The sequence below is a fragment of the Ctenocephalides felis genome, unplaced genomic scaffold (genome assembly GCF_003426905.1).
Source record: "Ctenocephalides felis isolate EL2017-DRISC unplaced genomic scaffold, ASM342690v1 CF-g0.4_SCAFFOLD_00845, whole genome shotgun sequence".
NCBI classification, from domain to species: Eukaryota; Metazoa; Arthropoda; class Insecta; order Siphonaptera; family Pulicidae; genus Ctenocephalides; species Ctenocephalides felis.
The window spans coordinates 61,949,109-61,969,109 of record NW_020536999.1 but is presented as its reverse complement, the minus strand read 5'-3'; the positions used below and the strand labels follow the sequence as shown (position 1 = coordinate 61,969,109).

Genomic DNA, 20,001 nt, shown 5'->3' with positions numbered 1-20,001 from the left:
GGTAGTCAAAAATGATCAACACAAATCATGATTATAAATGCATACAAATATAGAATTATTGATAGAAAGGTAGATAAGTAGACATGTATAAAGATAAACAGGTAGAATAGTAGAAATGAAGAAAACTATACTGGGAAGCAGTTTGATAGTTATACAGGTAGACAGATAGGCAGCTTGACTGGTAGACACGTACACGGGTACGAAAGCAAAAAAGTAGAGAGGTAGACAGATAAACTAGTAGAATAATACACAGGAAAACAGATAGACTTGTAGATAGGTAGACAGATGGCTGGTAAACTTGTAAACATGGACAGCTAGACTTGTCACAAAGTAAAATGCCACTTATAGCTAGTTAGAACAAAAATTAGAACGAAATGTATAAATTCATATACAATATAAGTTTCTGGTTAATAGATATCAATTGGAAATTGCATTGATTAGTTGTTCGCTTTTTCTGTCAAAAGCAATTTTCATTTAATTTGCCTTACTACTTATTTTACTTACTTATTTATATGAGTCTCGCCAATTAATAATGAATAAATTGATATAGTATTTATATTCGCCCAGAAACCACATTGAAAGAATTGCTTGACTATGAATAAATGACTATCAAGTGTCGTAAATATCTGTAAAACTTTGTAGTTAATTTGATGTAAACAATAAACAAACTTATTTAAGCTGTAGTTAAATATTAAAAATCAGCTTTCTTTTCCTAGACATGTATTAATAAACCGTGATTTTTATTAAACAACCTACTCGTTCTTTCGAATTTGTTGTAGAGTTGACCAAGAAAGTGCTATTAGATAAAATAGCTAAGTTACATGAGAAAATAAAACATACAAATAAAGTACGTGCTCGGTAGTAGCCCCGACCTCAGAAGCGTGCAGATTGCAACAATAGTGCGAAAGCCAGAAGACCTATTAAAAAATATTTTGTTTTGCAAAACTTCATAATTATAAATAATATAAAAATGAAAATTGATATTTTTCACTTATTTAAACTTTTGTTTAAAAGTTTAAAACGCAAACACCAGCCACAATTGAGTTTATAGAGTAATAGGCACCCAACCCAATCTAGTTCCTATAGTAATTTGGAAGTAACACAGGTTACTAACCACAATTAATCATAGCCCTTATAACAATTAGCACAAGCCATTTTATTTACTGAATGTCCATACAAGCAGTAGTAAATCTTTATGTATAATAAAAAAAACGTTTATATATTTTGTTGATTTTGAAGTATTCTGAACACCCACCGAATGCACAATGGTCAGCAAAAAGAGTGTTAATTACTTCTAGTGAAACTTTCGATGCGTTGGGAAGAACGTGCTGATTAGTTTTTGGCAAAGGCAGGCCCAGCCCTTTCAGAAATACGGAATAAAAGGTGCAGAAATTGGAAATGCAGTTTTCGAGAAAACGGAGCGTCCTATTAGATGGACTAGAAAAACATTGGATTCGTGTTGACGGCTAAACGTGTTGATTAGTTTTTGGCAAAGGCAGGTCTAACTGTTTGAGAAATACAGAACAAAAAGTGCTAAAAATGATAGATTTTGAGAGAATGGAGCATCCGATGAGAGTGATTCCAAAAGCATTTGATTGGTATTGCACTGAGATTTCAAGCAAAAGCAAAAAGTGCAAAAATGGCAGTTTTTAAGAGAATGTAGTATTTGATTAAAATGATTAAGAAACATTCGATTCGTATTGACGAGTAGATGTGCTGATTAGTTTTTTGCAATGGTAGATCCAGCGGTTTCGGAGACATGGCGCAAAAAGTGCAAAAATAGCAGTTTTTCAGAAAACAGAAAGCATTTTTCTTTTTTAATTTAAAAATTTAAAAAAATCTCAAAATTAAAAAAAAATGTTTCTATGAATAATTTTTTTAAACACCGAAAATAATTGGAACTTTTTGTTTCGCTTATATAATTGAAATAAATAATTTTATATTTGCAATTGAGTTTATATAATTATTAGAAATATGCGATAAGATCCTTTATTCTAACTTTGCTAAAGTTTTGTTTATTTGCTCCACATTTAAACATGTATTAACGTCATCGTCCTATTTATAAGCTTTTATATTTTGACTATAAAATGCGAATAATAAAAGTTTCAGTATTTATAATAATCAATTTGAAAATATTTATTAAGTCTCTCTAATATTAATGAAGTTCAAGCAATTTGTCATAAGGCACGATGCCTTGTACTCAGTAATAAAATTGTAAATTGTAAATATTATTGCTGGATAACAAATGTTGTAAAATTACAGAAAAAACAATGGCTTTGTTTTGTAGCTTCTTGTGAATTATTCGACTTTGTCTCTCGTTGATTTTACACTCCCAAAACAAATGATCCATTGTTTCTTTACAACACTTTTAGGCACGTATGATTTTGGTTCAAATAATTGCTATAAAATGGCAAAATATAATTAAATAATGAGTAAATCTTCCTACCACATATTAGGTCTCCTACGAATATATAAGCTCTCAAAATATATTTACAAAACTCGAAAGAGTTTAGAAAATACGCAATGAAAAAGGAAAGCCTAGACAATATTAGAATACGATTTATTTATTGAATGAAGAAAAGATAACCTCGACATAGAGAAATTATAAGTGTGAAGGCACTACTTACCATATATAGATCACAGACATGCAATATAATATATATTATTATTACCAGCAGAAAAATTGTTCGAATCCTAGTTGCTAAGAGTTTATCACAAGATGATCTATCACAAACAAACTACCTCAGGTTACAGGGTTACTTATAATAAAGTAACATGAATTTGAAGCAAAATTGTTAAGGCATAAAATATGTATGTATGAAGAAAAAATATGTTTCCTTCCAGCTCTCCTATTAGAAGAAAGCTACGCGTGTTTTAGTCCTTTTACTTCAACTTGAGTTCCCACGGGGTCAAATCAATGTACTTTATGTCTATTATTTAAATAATATCAAATGTGGTAGAAATTTCATAACTTTTTGCATTTACACAAAATAAAGATTTTTGTTTAAACATTAGATTAATTTTAGAAAATAAGCAATATAACACATTAATAAATAAATTAATGTGCAAATTAATTTTTGTGTAATTCAAATAAATCGATGCGTATCTGCACAATGAAATACAAATTTTCATTTTCATCAAGAGAAATTTTAGTCAAACATTCTGTAAAAACAATTATGAACATAGTTTACTTATATTACACGTACCGTTCGAATTTAATTCAAACCGACAGACCAAAAGCATTAATTAATAAATTAATTAATTAACTTCCCGAAGGAGAAGTTTGTTTTCATCAAAAAATCCGAATCGCTAATTTTATGTTTTCTCGACGTTTCAAGCCATTCTGAATCGAATGAGACCAAATTTGGAAAAAGTATGTGTGTGTGTGTGTATGTGTGTGTGTGTGTGTGTGTGTGAACAGATTTTTTGCCGTAAATCGACGTTTTCTCTAAAACGGCTGGACCGATTTCAAAAATTTAAAAGCCATTCGATGTATCTCGATGAGGACTATCGTTTCTGAGTTTTGTGCGGCGATCGGCCGAGCCGTTTCTTTGTAAATTGCAGAAAAGTGAAAAAATTTTCGTCCACGTTTTAGCCCGCAATTCTGAATCGATTTCGAAAATTCAAAAACCATTCGATAGATATTAGTTGGGAATCGTGCTGATTAGTTTTTGGTAAAGATCGGCCGGGCCGTTTTCTTGTAATAAAGTTTTTAAAAAAAAAAAATCGACGATTTTTATGATTTTTTTTTCGACGGTAGATACCACAGTCTTCTAGGTCATACTAAAATATTACGGCCCTACGACAACTCGTTTAGCTTTAAAAATTCGTCAAAGTTTGCAAAAATTAGTATGGTCGTTTTGGCATTTGTCAAAATTAGAATTTTCATCGACGTTTTCTCAAAAATGCCTGAACCGATTTCAGATATTTAAAAAGCATTTGATGTATCTCGATGAGGATTATCGTTTCTCAGTTTTGTGCGACGATCAGCCGAGCCGTTTCTTTGTAATTTGGAAAAAAGTGTTAAACTTTTCGTCCACATTTACGCTCATCCTACCGAACCAATTTTAAAAAATCAAAAACTGTTCGAAAGATATTAGTTGGAAATGATACTGATCAGTTTTAGGTGAAAATCTACCGAGCCGTTTTCTTGTAATTAACTGTTGAAAAAAAGTGTTAAATTTTCATCGATATTTAAGCTCATCCTACCGAACCGATTTTAAAAATCAAAAACTGATGAAATGATACTGATTAATTTTAGGTGAAAATCTACCGAGCCGTTTTCTTGTAATTAACTGTTGAAAAAAAGTGTTAAATTTTCATCGATATTTAAGCTCATCCTACCGAACCGATTTTAAAAAATCAAAAACTGATGAAAATGATACTGATTAATTTTAGGTGAAAATCTACCGAGCCGTTTTCTTGTAATTAACTGTTGAAAAAAAGTGTTAAATTTTCATCGATATTTAAGCTCATCCTACCGAACCGATTTTAAAAAATCAAGAACTGATGAAAATGATACTGATTAATTTTAGGTGAAAATCTACCGAGCCGTTTTCTTGTAATTAACTGTTGAAAAAAAGTGTTAAATTTTCATCGATATTTAAGCTCATCCTACCGAACCGATTTTAAAAAATCAAAAACTGATGAAAATGATACTGATTAATTTTAGGTGAAAATCTACCGAGCCGTTTTCTTGTAATTAACTGTTGAAAAAAAGTGTTAAATTTTCATCGATATTTAAGCTCATCCTACCGAACCGATTTTAAAAAATCAAGAACTGATGAAAATGATACTGATTAATTTTAGGTGAAAATCTACCGAGCCGTTTTCTTGTAATTAACTGTTGAAAAAAAGTGTTAAATTTTCGTCGATATTTAAGCTCATCCTACCGAACCGATTTAAAAAAATCAAAAACTGTTCGAAAGATATTAGTTGGGAATGATACTGATTAGTTTTAGGTGAAAATCTACCGAGCTGTTTTCTTGTAATTAACTGAAAAAAAAATTTAAGCCGATTTTTATGGAACTTTTTTTTGGTGATATACATCATGATTTTATAGAATTTACTGTAATATTAGGGCCTTACGACAAGTAGTTTAATTTTAAAAATTCGTCAAAGTTTGCTAAAATTATTATTGTTTTTTTTTTAAAGTAGGATTGATGAAGTATATTATTTACACATTTTTTTTTTGATTAAGTCGATTATTTACACATATCGGGAAGTTCATGTAACTTGCCTCAAGGCTAAATACCAAACTAACTAGTTAAGTTTTTGGTAGTTAAATTTATTGATATTTGAAGTCGAGTTGACTCAAATAAAAAGATAACGAGATAAAGATTAGTTTTTTCAAAATGTTTAAATTATATTTCATTAACTATTTCAGATCTAAAAAGTTTCACTAATATAAGTATAAATTTGAAGACTATTAACAAATTTTACACGATTTGTTTATGTTCATTGTTATTCGTCAGACCAAAAAAAATCATTAGTTGTTTTCTTGTATTAAATTGGTTTAAATTTATATGACTTAGATTTAGACAGCTAGTTCGCATTTTTCGAACTAAATTCTATGTCACATTTAGTCTAAAAATTATACCAATACATATATAAAACTTTGAATGTAATCTGAATATGTACATAAAATTAACCAAGAAACCAAAAAAAAATATTAAGCACTAAGCTTTTTTTTGTTAAATTTATTTACTTATATTATTATATTAATTAATATAAATTTTATTAATTATTAACTAATAAAATACTAATTTATTTTTGAAAAATAATTCAATTCAGGGTCACATAAAGTCCCTTAGTCATTTTTTTTTATCTCAAAGCTTTCCATAGTAAAACCAGTATATAAAAAATCTTTTATATTATTATAAGTGTTAAAGTTATTAGAAGTGTTGAAAAATTCACGTTTATTTAACACTTTGTCTGCGGAGGTCTTTCGACCAATCATTTTTCTATGCTGAAACATTTTATTTAAAACATATTTTCATCTACATTGGGGGGCGTCCATCATCATTAGGGGAAGGGGGAGTCTGACAAAAAATCACGAAATATCACGTGGGGGAGGGAGGAGTATAGTAAGATATCACGTGTATTTTTTTTAAACTGATTTTTTTAAAAAATTCAAACATTTTCAAAAAAAAATACATTTTTACAGTTTTATAACGTAACTAAAAATACACGTTATGTTTGGTGAGGAAGGAGGGGTAATTTTGAATATCACCATGTACCACCAAGGGTGAGGGAGGGGGGGTTCAAAAATCCTTAGAAACTCGCTCAATGGACGCCCTGTATTATTTAAAAAATAGTTTCATACAAACAGTAATTCAGTGACGGTAGCAAAAATAGTTTTTTGTGCTATTCATAGGAATGACTAACTAGTTGGCTAAGTTGGGGATAAATTAAAAGTAGATAAAAAAGCACCAAAAAACGAGAAGTTACTATTAAACGAGTAATGACAATACTCGCTTCGTATAGTCTGATGTCAAGCAGGTTTTTACTTAAAAATATAAATAGCAATATGAAAATAGCACTGCATTACTGCATTAATAAAAAAAATCAGTAATAATTATTGACAACTGTCTGGGTTGCCTTCCAAAAAGCAACGAAGTTATGATGTATCAGTACAACTAACTCCAACAGCACAAAACACTCCGTTTCTGATTTTTGTTTGAAAAAACAATAAAAAGCACAAATAATTCAATACAAAAGAATAACGAGCTAAATATAAAAAACACATAGTATTGCTCTATCGGCAAGTTGTCCAAAAATCTACACGATAATAATGAAATAACGGATTAGGCAGAATCTTTAATCGCGCATCGGCTTGATTACAGATTTCGTAACACATTTCTTGAATGACAGCTCCTTGATCGAACGACCGCCCAGAATTGATTAAAAACAATCTAATTTACAGCTCTGCATAAAACAACATTTTTCTTGGTTATCATCATGATGGAAGATAGAAGATCGAAGATAGGAGTAATCGATGTCAAAGATTTGGTTTGGAGATAGCATTGATAATGCTTTGAGATTAATTTACATTTTAAGGTTCGATGGAAATATACAATAGGTAAAAATTGGGAATAAAAAATCTGCGGACAGTTCTAAAACAAAATTCAATAAACGTCACACGCACTCAATAAAAATTAGTTGCATTAATTATATATAAAGTACATGTCACGGCGATTGTCCAGATTGGACTCCTAAGCTACTGAACCGATTATAAATGTGATTTGTTCACCGTGAATTTATATCGAACTTGGACAATAGCATTAACCTCAATTTATAGTCAAAATATTATATTAGTAATTCAATTAATTTTGTCAGTCAAAAGTTGACTGAATCGAAAAAGAATTAAGTAAAAAATGATCTAGAATTTTAATTTGATTAGATTACTATGGATCAAACTTATAAAACTACATTGTCACTCATAAATTTGAAAAAAAATCTGGAAGTTCTAAACATCAAATAACTTTATCTAATTTGAAAAGGAATTGTTATAGGTATACTGAGGTCGATTTAACAAATTTCTTACTTATATTCACATATAACGTATAATTATTGATAATATACATTCATCCATACAAAATTCGCAAAAAAATCTAATATGAAAAATGTCTAATATGGAACACGTATCAACCAATTTGAATGTTTCAAAAAACAACAGATTTGTATAGATGGGGAGACGTGATTAGATTTTTAAAAACGCAGGTTCGGCCGTTTCGGAAGCATTTACTTTTACTCGCCTCAATTTATTTTTAACTTCCCGTAGGGCAAGTTATAGTAATCGCAAAAAAATCGAAAATATTTTTTTTTATATATCTTTACGTTTCAAAACCTTCTGAACATTTTGGCATACCTTAGAAAAAAGGATGTATGTGTGTGTATGTGTGTGTGTGTGTGTGCATGTATGTGAGTGTGTTCGGATACAAATTTTCGTCGACGATTTCGGAAACACGGATCAACCGATTTTAATAACTTAAAAAACATTTTACTTGTATTGACAAGATGAATAATTGATCAATTTTTGAATCAATTTTCATGAGGGCAGGTCTAGCGGAAATGCCATTTGGCGGTCAAAAATGATCATTAGACATATGCACATCAAATTATCTGATATTTTATAGAGATTTTAACAATAAGTATAAATTTTGTTTACATTTTGTCCTATGGGTTGCGTATCCGATAGACAGCGACGCGGCGCTTACGCGCTTTATATTTTGTCTCTATGCAGTTAAAGATAAGTACGATTGATTTGAAAAAAAGTTCAGATCTTCTAAAATGTCAAATAAAGAAAACATTTTTTTTTCAAAAAAAAATTTTATTTTTTAAAAAAAAAGTAATTTTTTGTCCAATTTATAGTTTCTCAAAAATCAAATTTTTTTGAAGAAATTTTTTTACAAAAATGTTATTCGTTTTTAAAAAAATAATAATTTTTGGTACGGGAAGTTCCAGCAATTTTCCTTAAGACACGATGCTATGCGCCCAACTAGTTCTATTTTAGTTTCTTGTAAACATGTATAAAGGTCATCGTACAAAAATAAACACTTTAATGTAGTTTTATAAAAAAAGAATGATAAAATTTACAATATTTATCATAATCTAATTGAAAATATTGAGAAGAATTGTAAATCATTGACTAATTTTTAATTGATTGATTATATTTATACTTCGAATATTTATTTACGGTACGGGAAGTTCCAGCAACTTGCCTTAAAGCACAATGCAATGCAGCGCTAATTTCAAATCGCAATAAATATTGAATAATTTTTTGCGTCTTTAATGCCATATCTTACAAAATGATAAAAATTCCATACTATAATGCATAATAATAAATATAATAAATTATATATAAAACGTCGATAAATATATGAGTTACCTTTAGTAATAAACAAGGTTGAAAAATTAAATCACAACTTATATTTTATAATGACAGATCGATTAAAATAGAGAAATCATTTATTTCTATAAACACGGTAAAAAATAAATGACAAATTAGTTTCACTATTTTGAAAATTGTAGTCTTCTTATTTTGAATGAGTTTATGCTACATCTGTTAATTTAGATTGAGTAATAGAGATTGATTGTGTATTATCATATATTATCAAATAATATACACAGATATTTTTTTAAATATTGTTTGAACGATAATCTTCAAAACTGAAAATTCTTTTACAGATGACAACCCAAAAAGTTGTCTCATCTCTGTGTGCTCAACTTTATTATTAGTAATTATGAAATAAGAGAATTATTTATTGATGCAGCAAAGCCGAATAGGGGCTATTTTCACTTGGAAGCATATTCTATCTATATTTCCAAGTGAAATCCTATGTCACTACTGCTTGATATCAGACTGCTCGAAGCGGTATCGAACCGCTCAACCGTTAGCCTAAGAGCAAGCCCAACATAGACATCTATTTAAAAATTCTAATAATGCTTTATAATATTAAAAAGACAGTTTCTTAATGCCTATAGATAAAATAAACGAATAAGTACAGTATTTCCCAACGGTACATTCCAAAAACAATGATTATTGCGTTAGTTGAGTTTCTACAATTCTATTCATACGATTCGAATTAATTTTATGATTTGACTTTTAACCTGTGATTCACACTTCATCTTGAGGGCACATACCTTAATAAAAAGGTTAAACCTTTGATAACGGTGCATCAGACACTTGCATATTGAAAAGAAATTGAGTAAATAATACATTTAAGTTATGTGAGAAATACAGTTACTAATCGCTTAATATGATATATATATTAAAGTGTTGGTTTCCATCAGACATGAGGTATTCCTAGTCAAGTCAGAAATCTAGGAACAGGCTGAATGAACATTTCATCAGCATGGCAAGTAGTATCATAAATTCATAAGAAAAATTTGAAAAAAACCTAATTGTCCTATTTTAAGTATAAAAAGTAAATTACAATTTTTCGGTAAAATAAACCGTAACATAGAGTCGCCATTTTTGGAATAAATTTAAGAAAGAAAATCTGCCTCAATAAATATAAACATAATAGGAAAAGTTGCATTTTATGATGTTATTGAAATCATATGCAGCACCCATTGCAAATGCCTTTGAAACTCGTAAAATGTTTCAATTATTCACGAACTGATTAATCTACACGCTATGTTTATTATTCAAACTTTCTCTGCGTTAGCAATATCTCTATTGTGTATTATAATTTATGAATAATAATAAAATAATTTACTAAGTACAAAAAATGGCTTTAAGAAAAATTTAAACAAAATCCCATGGAACCAAACGAAATCCCACAGAAACAATTGAGTTGATGATAAAAATTGAGATCCACAGAATAGATCATATATTTTTGAAATTACTACAAAAAGTATTTTTTCCTTTGCTTATGTTAATAATTGGAGTTGATCGTAAATTTATTCATAATCCTAATTGAAGTCATAATAACTTCTACAATATTTTTTATTCTTCAAAACATTTTTCAGTTTTTGTGCAAACTGGAAATAAAAAGATCTGTTTTATTTTTTATAATTTTCATCCTTAGAGTTCTGAATAAAAAAAAATCAGATTAAATTCCCTAAAACTATACTAAAATATATAATTTAATTTACTTACTTTTGAATCATTTATTGATTGAAATGAGTCAGAAAAATATGCTCACCTGCAAAAATAATTAAGAAACGTTAGAATCATATAAAGAATAAATTTAAATATTTAAATTTAAGTTTGAATAATTTATGATTATATGCCATAAATATATATTTTGAGTTCTTTAAAATCAAAACTAAAAAACTTGTAACGTAAAATAAGGAAATTGTAAACAATTTTCTCGTAAAAACAGAAAACTGCAACATTTCTGAATTAAGGGGCACAACTAGTGTAACCGCCTAAAAAAAGGTGATTTTGGGAATTTATATTAAAAAAAAACTTTATCTATCATTTTAAAATTTTAGGAATATATTTATATATGTTTTAAGAATACATAGTAAAATTTTTGAAGAAAAAAACTAAATATTTTGAAAGTTATCGTCGATCTCCAACGGCGCGACAAAAAAAAGATTCTTCACTGCTGCAATGATTCCGGCCTTTTACGTGGATGAAGTTTGAAAAAAAAATTCGTTAAACTAGATATTATTGTCTGTGAAATAAACTACGATAAAGAAAAAAAATTAAAAATTGACAAAATGACGGCGTTTTTTTAAAAAAAGTCAAATTTTACCCAAAATCTTGGTCGTTTTAGAACTGCCAAAATTCGATTTTTGATCCCATCAAAAAATCTATAGTTCATTTTACGCAAAACTATATATGAAACATGTAAAAAAAAATGATAATTATCGGATCATTTGTTTTTGAGTAATCGCTGCAAATTCGAAAAATGCTGTTTCGAGAAAAACGTGTTTAAAGATTAAATGATCGTTATACTATATACTATATATATACTCTTTAAATAGCTGTGATTCAAGAACTATTTAAGATATCGATTTAAAATTTTGGTATGTTATTTTTAAAGGTATAACCTATCGAAACATGGAAAAATTTAAAATTCGATTTTTTGAAAATTTCACACTAGTTGTGCCCCTTAAGTTCTGTAGTTACCACCGTCTAATTTTTTTTCGTGTTTTCCGATCAGCTATTTGAATAAAATTGTTCTCCATTATTAACCGGAAGGATTGTACTTTCAAATAAAGAAAGAAATTTGAGAAAATATTCGGCAGCTCTTTTACAGCATTTTTAAAAAGTTATTTAGCGGACCCTGCATTCCCTAATTGCATTAGCAACATTATTTAATTAAATTCTACAACATATTTAAATTAAATTTCGCAACATGCTTTAAGAACAATCTATAAAAATATTTGTTCAATTTCTGTAATATTTTAAATAAATTCTGCAACATTTTTTATTTGAAACGGCAATTTGTTATTTCAATGCTGCAATATCTCATAATCAAATTTTGCAATATTCTTCAATCAAATTCTGCACCATTCTTTAATCAAATTTTGAAACATTTTGGAATGTTCTGTATTACTTCTTATTCAAGTTCTGCATTTTTAACTTCCCGTAGAGTAGTTATAGTAATGAGCCGAAAATCGAAAATGAAAATTTTTGTATAACGTAAAATAAGGAAAATGCAAACAATTTACTCGTTAAAACAAAAAACTGCAAGATTTCATAATTAATTTCTATAGTTTCTGAACATTTTGGCATACCTCAGAAAAATGGATCTGTGTGTGTTTTGTATGTCCGCATTTTTTCGTTCACGTTTTCGGGCGCACGGATCAACCGATTTGAATGGTTCAAAAAACATTCAATTCCTATTGATAGGGAGATGTGCAGATTAGTTTTTGGCAAATACAGGTCCAGCAGTTCGGAGATACGGAGCAAAGAGTGCAGAAAATAGAAATCGAGATTTTGAGAGAACGGAGCATCCGATTTGAATAATCTAAAAAAACATTCAATTCGTAATGACGGGGATAAGTGGTGGTTAATTTTCTTGATCCGATTCAAAAAACAACATCTGCTTGTGTTGACGCAACAATTGCTTTTGGAAAAACTTATTTTTTAACTTTTTTTCCATATTTTTTGTATATCGAAAATAGTTCAGATTTTAATTTTAATTCTTGCTAAAGTTCTAAAGCTCACTTTTATACTTTAAATAAATAATATTAACTGTTCAATTCAGTTTATATAATTCTTATAGATATTAGACAATATAACAGTATTTATAATAATCTATTTGAAAACATTCAATATTCCTCGAACATTTTGTTACGGTACGGGAAGTTTCAGCAATTTGCTTAAGGCACAATGCCATACACCACTAGTTCTTATTTATATTCTCTAGGATTTTTTGAAGCAAGTTCTGTAACATTCCGTCAAGTAAAATCTAGAAAAAAATTAAAATTTGTAACATTCTTTAGTCAAATTCTGCAACATTCTTTAGTTAAATTCTGAAACATTTTCAATTAAAATCAGTAACATTTATCACAACAACCTTTAAATAAATTTTGTAACATACTTTCTTTCTTAGTCAAATACTGCAACAATTTTCAATCAAATTCTGTACCATTCCAACATTCTTCAATCAAATTCTGTAATAATTTGGAATGTTCAGTATTACTTCTTAATCAAGTTCTGTATTATTTCTTACTTAAATTCTGTAGGATTTTTTGTAGTAAGTTCTGTCACATTTTTTCAAATAAAATCCATAAAAAATTCTAGTTGAAATTTGTAACGTTCTTTAATTAAATTCTGCAACATTCTTTAGTTTAATTTTGAAACATTTTTAATTCAAATCTGCAACATTTTTAATTGAATTCACAATAATCTTCAATTAAATTCTGTAACATACTCTCCTTCTTAATCAAATACTGCAACATTTTCCAATCAAATTCTGTAACATTTTGCAATGTTCAGTATTATTTCTTAATCGAGTTCTGTATTATTTCTTATTTAAATTCTGTAGGATTTTTTAAAGTTAACTCTGTAACATTTCTTCAAGTAAAATCCATAACAAATTTTAATTAAAATTTGTATTGTTCATTAACTGAATTCTGTAACATTCTTTAGTTAAACTCTAAAACATTTTTAATTAAAATATGCAACAATCTAATTAAATTCAGTAATATTCTTTAAATTGTATATCAATAAAATAATGTAAGGTCTGGAGATTATGAGATATTTGTTGGTGCAGTTATTGCATCAAGAGCAAGAAATCTTCTTGTACTACATGACCGCCTGCAGTCTAAAATGCATGTCCTAGGACTTTCAAAAATTCTTTTTTTAGTAAAATATATGCTTTTGACGTTAAAAATGTGTGAGAAATCGCCATCGATGAATATCTTTCCGTTTATCCGCTTCGTGATAGAAAAGTTCTTTACGGCATCGCCGCCAGTGACATTTGAATGCGAAACGTGCGCTCTATGAGAACGAACGAGTTATGAGATTTTGTTCCTTCTTTCTTGTCAAAACTGATTTGTGATTTGTAGTGAAGGAGGTAATGTTGTTTTTGTTGTTCATTTGGAATTGCTAGTTGTTTGATATAAAATATTAATACTCGGGAAAAGAGAACATATAGCATAGAAAGCTGCTTGACGGAAGCGAAACATTGCAGGAATGACATTCTGGTAAGCAAGAATGAATAATATTTTTATGAAGTGCCTAGATTATTAACTTTCTGATCATAAGGGAATAAATTTATCTATTTAAAAGGCTATATTGGAAAATAATTTTGCATGGATAAAGATGTGAATGGAAGCTTCTTTATCTGGGAGTTGTCGAATTGCCCGATTAATCAATCCACCACGTCCAAGAAATACAATTTCAACTTGTTAAGATTGAAGTGTTTTATTATGATTTATATAAAATGACACGGACACACAACTAGGCATCATGCATTTCAGTTATATTCAGAACAATAAGTTAGGCCTAGCGGTGGTCGATTGTTTTACCCTTTACCCTACTTGGAGAAGTCTGATCATCAAGCAGAATGTTACCAAATAATGCCTGGAGGTAATAAAACTCAAATATCCGATTTGGTCATTCTTCTGCATAACTAAAATCTAATAATTTCTGTCGTTTACTGGCTCTCCTTTCTTCAAATAACATGTTATTTGAAGAAGAAGAGATTTTGGAAACGGATTTCTGCAGTGGTTTTTTCTCATATTTATTGAGTTTCTTTTTGTAGAATGTAAGCAGCAACCTGCAAACTGATTTGTTACCTTTTGCTCCGGGGTAATTATATAAACATGTTTGCAGTTATTTGAAATTTTGTTTGCATATTGCTGCTGGATTCTAGAAAGTTATTGAAAAATAATTTTGCGTGGATAAGAAACGTCCATGGAAGCAGTATATTGTCAAATTTATCTGGTAATTTACAAACAGCCCGATTAATCAATCCACCACATCTAGGCATTCAATACAATTTCAACACATCAAGAATGAACTAAAATATAAAGTGTTTTATTATGATTACGTCAGGGCAGCATGCATTTTAGTAAGATTCAGAACAACTGATTGGTCCCAGCGCTAGTCGATGGTACTATACCCGAATTGGCCAATCCAGACATCAAGCAGCATGATGCCAAATCAACACTAGACGTTATAGATCACAAACATATATATTGGTTATACTTGTTTATCTATGCTATAGATCACAAATGTGCCTAGATTATAATGTATACCAAAACTATTAGTCATACATTATTCTTAGTCAAGAGTGGTTGACTACTGGGTTACCCTCTTCAGAATAATATGTATACATATCTAAGTTAAGATGTATGTCAGAATAACTGCTTATAGTTTTGACTACTGTTCAAATAGAATAACAAAAATGATAAATTGTCTGGTGAATTTTTTTAACTCAAAAACTTTTTCATTATTTCTATACCTACTTTATATTTAAATGAATCAAGTTTATGCATCAAAATGAAATTGTTAACAACAAAAGCTTAACTCTGAGCAACTAACTTGACTGATTGAGGACCCTAATCAATCGACACTAATAAAATATTTCTGGATTTTTATATACCCCAAGATATAACCAGTACTATATAATATCAAAAACTGAATTGTCTTTATATCACTATTCCTATCCAGTTTTTCGCTGAAGACAATTACCATTTAATTTGTAGAATACTATCATACAATTTGTCTCTGAAATGTGATCTGAATTTTGGTTTTTCATATTTCTATATAATTACAATCTGCCTGGAAAGTAGATCAGTTATTTTGGTGACTAATGTGTAGACATAAGATTTTAAAATTCTACCCAGATGGTAGTGATTTTGTATTTTAAAATTGATGAGGCGAAGATACAGAAATGTAATTAATGTAATTTTGATCTTAATTTACTAAATTTGAATTATTTGTTCATTTGATTCTTCTAAAGTAGTTTAGGTTATTTTCCAGCCCTGTCTTAAGTGCAAGTTTTCTGATTTCTTCTGTCATCGTATATAAATTTCAATCTTGGTGGATAGGATATATTTTGGATATATTTGCGCCCTTTGACTATTTTTTTTTAATTTTATTTTGGTACAATATTTTGAACTACTTAGTACTTCAGCTAAAAGTCAAAATTCTACACCTTTAGATATACTAATATTATTACAAAACCTTACTCTTTGATAGAATATAATAATTCTGATGATTGGAAAATATTTTATCGGCAGTTTTAATAATATAAATTTGTATTTGCTGCTTTTTTTCAATTATAACAACAAAGATGGTTTTTCAATCAACGCTCATCAATTAACTTATCTAATGGTAAATCTTATCATTAATTGATCTGTTATTTTTTTACTACATTTTTGTACCATAATATATAATGAGTGTGCATATAACATTACTAAAATGTTTTGACTGACTATTTTTAAAATTGTAAGAAAAAAAATCTTATCACTTTGTTAACAACTTGGATATATATAAACATATATGTTTTAGTATGTGTACATAAATTGTTGAATATGTAATATGATTTGCAAATTTATTATGTATTACATATAGTACAAAAAAAGAAACATTGCCCATAGACTTTTTATCAAGCAATGTATAAATATAATATAGAGATCAATTAGTGTGATAAGGCCATTAAGGAATTCAATTGAAACCAAATGCTTTAGATGAGTGTAGATTGAAAAAACATCTTCGACTTTTTATAAATAATTGCCAAAAAACTTTCAACATATCTAAGCAACTTAAGATTTTAAGCCGATTGATAAAATATTTATCAGGAACAAGAATTATTAACACTCAACCATATTATAATCGCTTCAAAATTTTAGAGAGCACAAGAGTAGATTCTGGCAAGATCAATTGAGGCTAAAATTGCTGCCAGATCAAATTCAACTGAAATGGAAGCAAATGCTGCTTACAAATAACTAAATTTAAGAAATAGTTGTGACACTATATATGTGAGAATAGATATGTTTTGTAAGAATTCGGCATGTACAAAACACAAATCAGACTTATAAAGTTTCAAATGCTGCAAAAAATTGGTAAAAATCATAGAAAGCATCCAATTATATGATGTACTTAAAAATAGAGCAGAGCGGGGCTTGTAGGTTTACGAGTTAAAAGGTCCACCAGCGGTATCTGAAAAACAAGTTAAAAATTTTTGAACAACAATATTTGTAAGTAGAGGAAAAAAGATGTATAACCATCCAACACCTTGATTCTTAGAACGTTGCTATCAAGGGAAAAGTTTGAAAATCCATAACAAAAGTATTTTCTTTCGTTGTTAGTTTCTTTGGTTGTGAGCACTGTTGTTTAGTTTACGAGACCTTAATATAATTATTAGGTCTAAATTATATAATTCATTAGATTATAAGATGAATTGTTGATTTTTACCCTGGCAAAGGCGTAAAAAATAAAAAATAAAAAAGTAAATTAAGTTAAAATAGATATTTTAGGAAATAAATTGAATAATTAGTTATTCCAACACTGCTGATGAATATTTCTGTCAAAATACCAGATCAAGGTTACTATTGTTTACAGTGTTATCTCTGTAAAAATGCACTCATGAAATTTATATTTTGCATTAGTTGAAAAATGTAACGATTATTTTGTAAATTTTCTTTAAAATTAAAATAAATCATTTAATCTCATTGCTTCTTGACCCTCACAATTTACCCCGCCAATGGGGTTGTGGGAGTAGTAATGTATAATAAAGTATAAGCTCCCATCGTATAAAAATATATAAAATTTATTGATTATAAAAATATTACGATGTCAAAAATGACAATTCCAATTGTTTTTTTCCTCTCATCACTAGCCTGCTTGATTTCCCCACACACTCCCTGCCCAGTGTTGACCTAACAGTTTAAGAAGAAAATTCCCTGTAAAAATATGGTGGGAAAGCAGATTATAGTAGTATTGTGGTACTAGTCAATTAGTAATTTCCATGTTTCGTCAGCAGATCCACCGTATGTGATAATTCGACCTGCCATCAACTCCATATTCAGCATAAGATTCTGACTAAAAAAACATGTGGAAAATTTCCTGAACCTCGATGTCGGTGAACTTCTAAGAATCAGCCTCGATCTAATTGGTATTAGTTATATCAGAATTACTTAATGTTTGGAATGCATAATTTATGAGTACAGTTTCCATTTCTGCAGGCGTTGCATTCGTATCTGATGGGTTCTGATCAGAGAAAGAAGTTGGCTCTTTATCCAAATCAGGATCATTGGTTTCTTTAACATAAGAGTCCAGAATTGTGGAATACAATAAATAATTTATGTCAAATTTTATTTTGACTCGTCGCTGTCACCGATAATGGGACGAGGAGAGGTTGAATTGCATTCCAATGAAAAGTTTAGGCTCCAAATTATTTTTTTCTGTCAGCAATAAACACTGAGGTCTGGGTATACCAAATGAGTAACCACGAAAGTCCGGTTCAGATAGTAAGTGCGTTAACTATGATGAACCGAGGACTGGACGTACCTTATAAGTCGTCTCCGAAGACCAGTGATTATGGTGCTGCGTCAAAATCTGTATATCTTAAATCCTCAAAAAATAAAACTCCTTTGTCTTTATTTCAATCGTCGTAGGTCACCTATGTAGGAGTAGTAATGTATAATGAAGTATAAACTCCCATCGTATAAAAATATATAAAATTTATTGATTATAAAAATATTACGATGTCAAAAATGACAAGTCCAATTGTTTTTTTCCTCTCATCACTAGCCTGCTTGATTTCCCCACAGGGTAAAAAGTACTAGGTGACTAGATGAATTTTTGAAAAACAGCAAAAAACACGTTTCTAAAAGGATGAATTATCTACTACTGTACTAGTTTTGGAAAATGTATGGATATGTATATTAGGCCAAATTTCAACGACATTTTCTCAAAAACGGCTGCACCGATTTCAAAATTTTAAAAGTGTATTGTATCAATGAAATTCAAAGGCCGATTCAAAGGCTGATTCCAAAATTTTGTCTGAATTTTTGTTCAAGAGTGTTATTGAAATTTAACATTGCTGTAGGATATGATTTCTCCAAATTTTAAAGATTTCCGAAAATTGCTTCAATGATGAAAAATTATAAAAACTTGGAACAATGGGTTACGCTTTTAGGACATACAAGAATTGTGCATTATAATCAATATAATTACATTACTAGATAATATAATTACATCGGCTAGAACAACTGGACCTGGATCAGGGATCCCGGGTTCGATAGCCACTTCAAGCAGCCTTTTGTCAGGCAGCAGTGACAACGATTTTCACTTGGAAATATAGATAGCAATATGTTGTTAAGTGTTTTCTAACAGCCCTAATACGGCATTGCTGCACCAATTAAATGCATCACTATTACAGTAATTGTAATAATAAAAATTCAGCACATAGAGATGAGACAACTGTTTGGGTTGCCATCTATAATAAAAACAAACGTAGTTTGTAAGATATTAATCACAACAGCTCATGGAACCCATAAGTTCTGATCGCTGTTCAAATAAATTAAAAAAAAGTCTCAAAAACATCAAATAGAAATTGCATCGAAAGCAAATTGGAATTGCTTTGAGAATATTATCTAAATAGCTAAATCCCACTTCTTATTGATTAAGTCGATTAGGCATATTGTGGAGTTCATTTAACTTGCCTCTGTTTTTATACATGAGGTGCTACTATGTGCACTTTGTGTTACTTCTCTAGGTAAGGTCTGCCTGTTTATCCCAAATCCATCTTTATAAAAAATTCAGAAAATACATTTTATAATTATCAGCCCACGTTATTTCTGAAACTATAAATATAACTCCAGGTCAAATCCATTCTATGTCAATAGGTCACAAAAATACCTAAATTTTTAATTCAAACAGCAAATAGAAAAAATCATGCAATCATGCATGTAGTCAATTCTTAAAATAATGATTTCGCGTGCGAAGCGCCATATCATCACCCACGTGTTCTGGGTCACGCCCTCCTCAACTTTTGTAATTCATCATTTTTAAAATTGACGTAAAACGTCTATATCAAAACTGTTATTTAAAAGTCTTCCCATACTTTTCAACAACTA

General features: G+C 29.2%; 1 protein-coding gene across 1 annotated transcript in view; it reads right to left on the bottom strand.

Annotated features, from left to right (window-relative positions):
* LOC113386946 overlaps positions 1 to 20,001 on the bottom strand; it is a 729,443-nt gene that overhangs the window by 531,494 nt on the left and 177,948 nt on the right. The gene's annotated exons all lie outside the window — the stretch shown is intronic.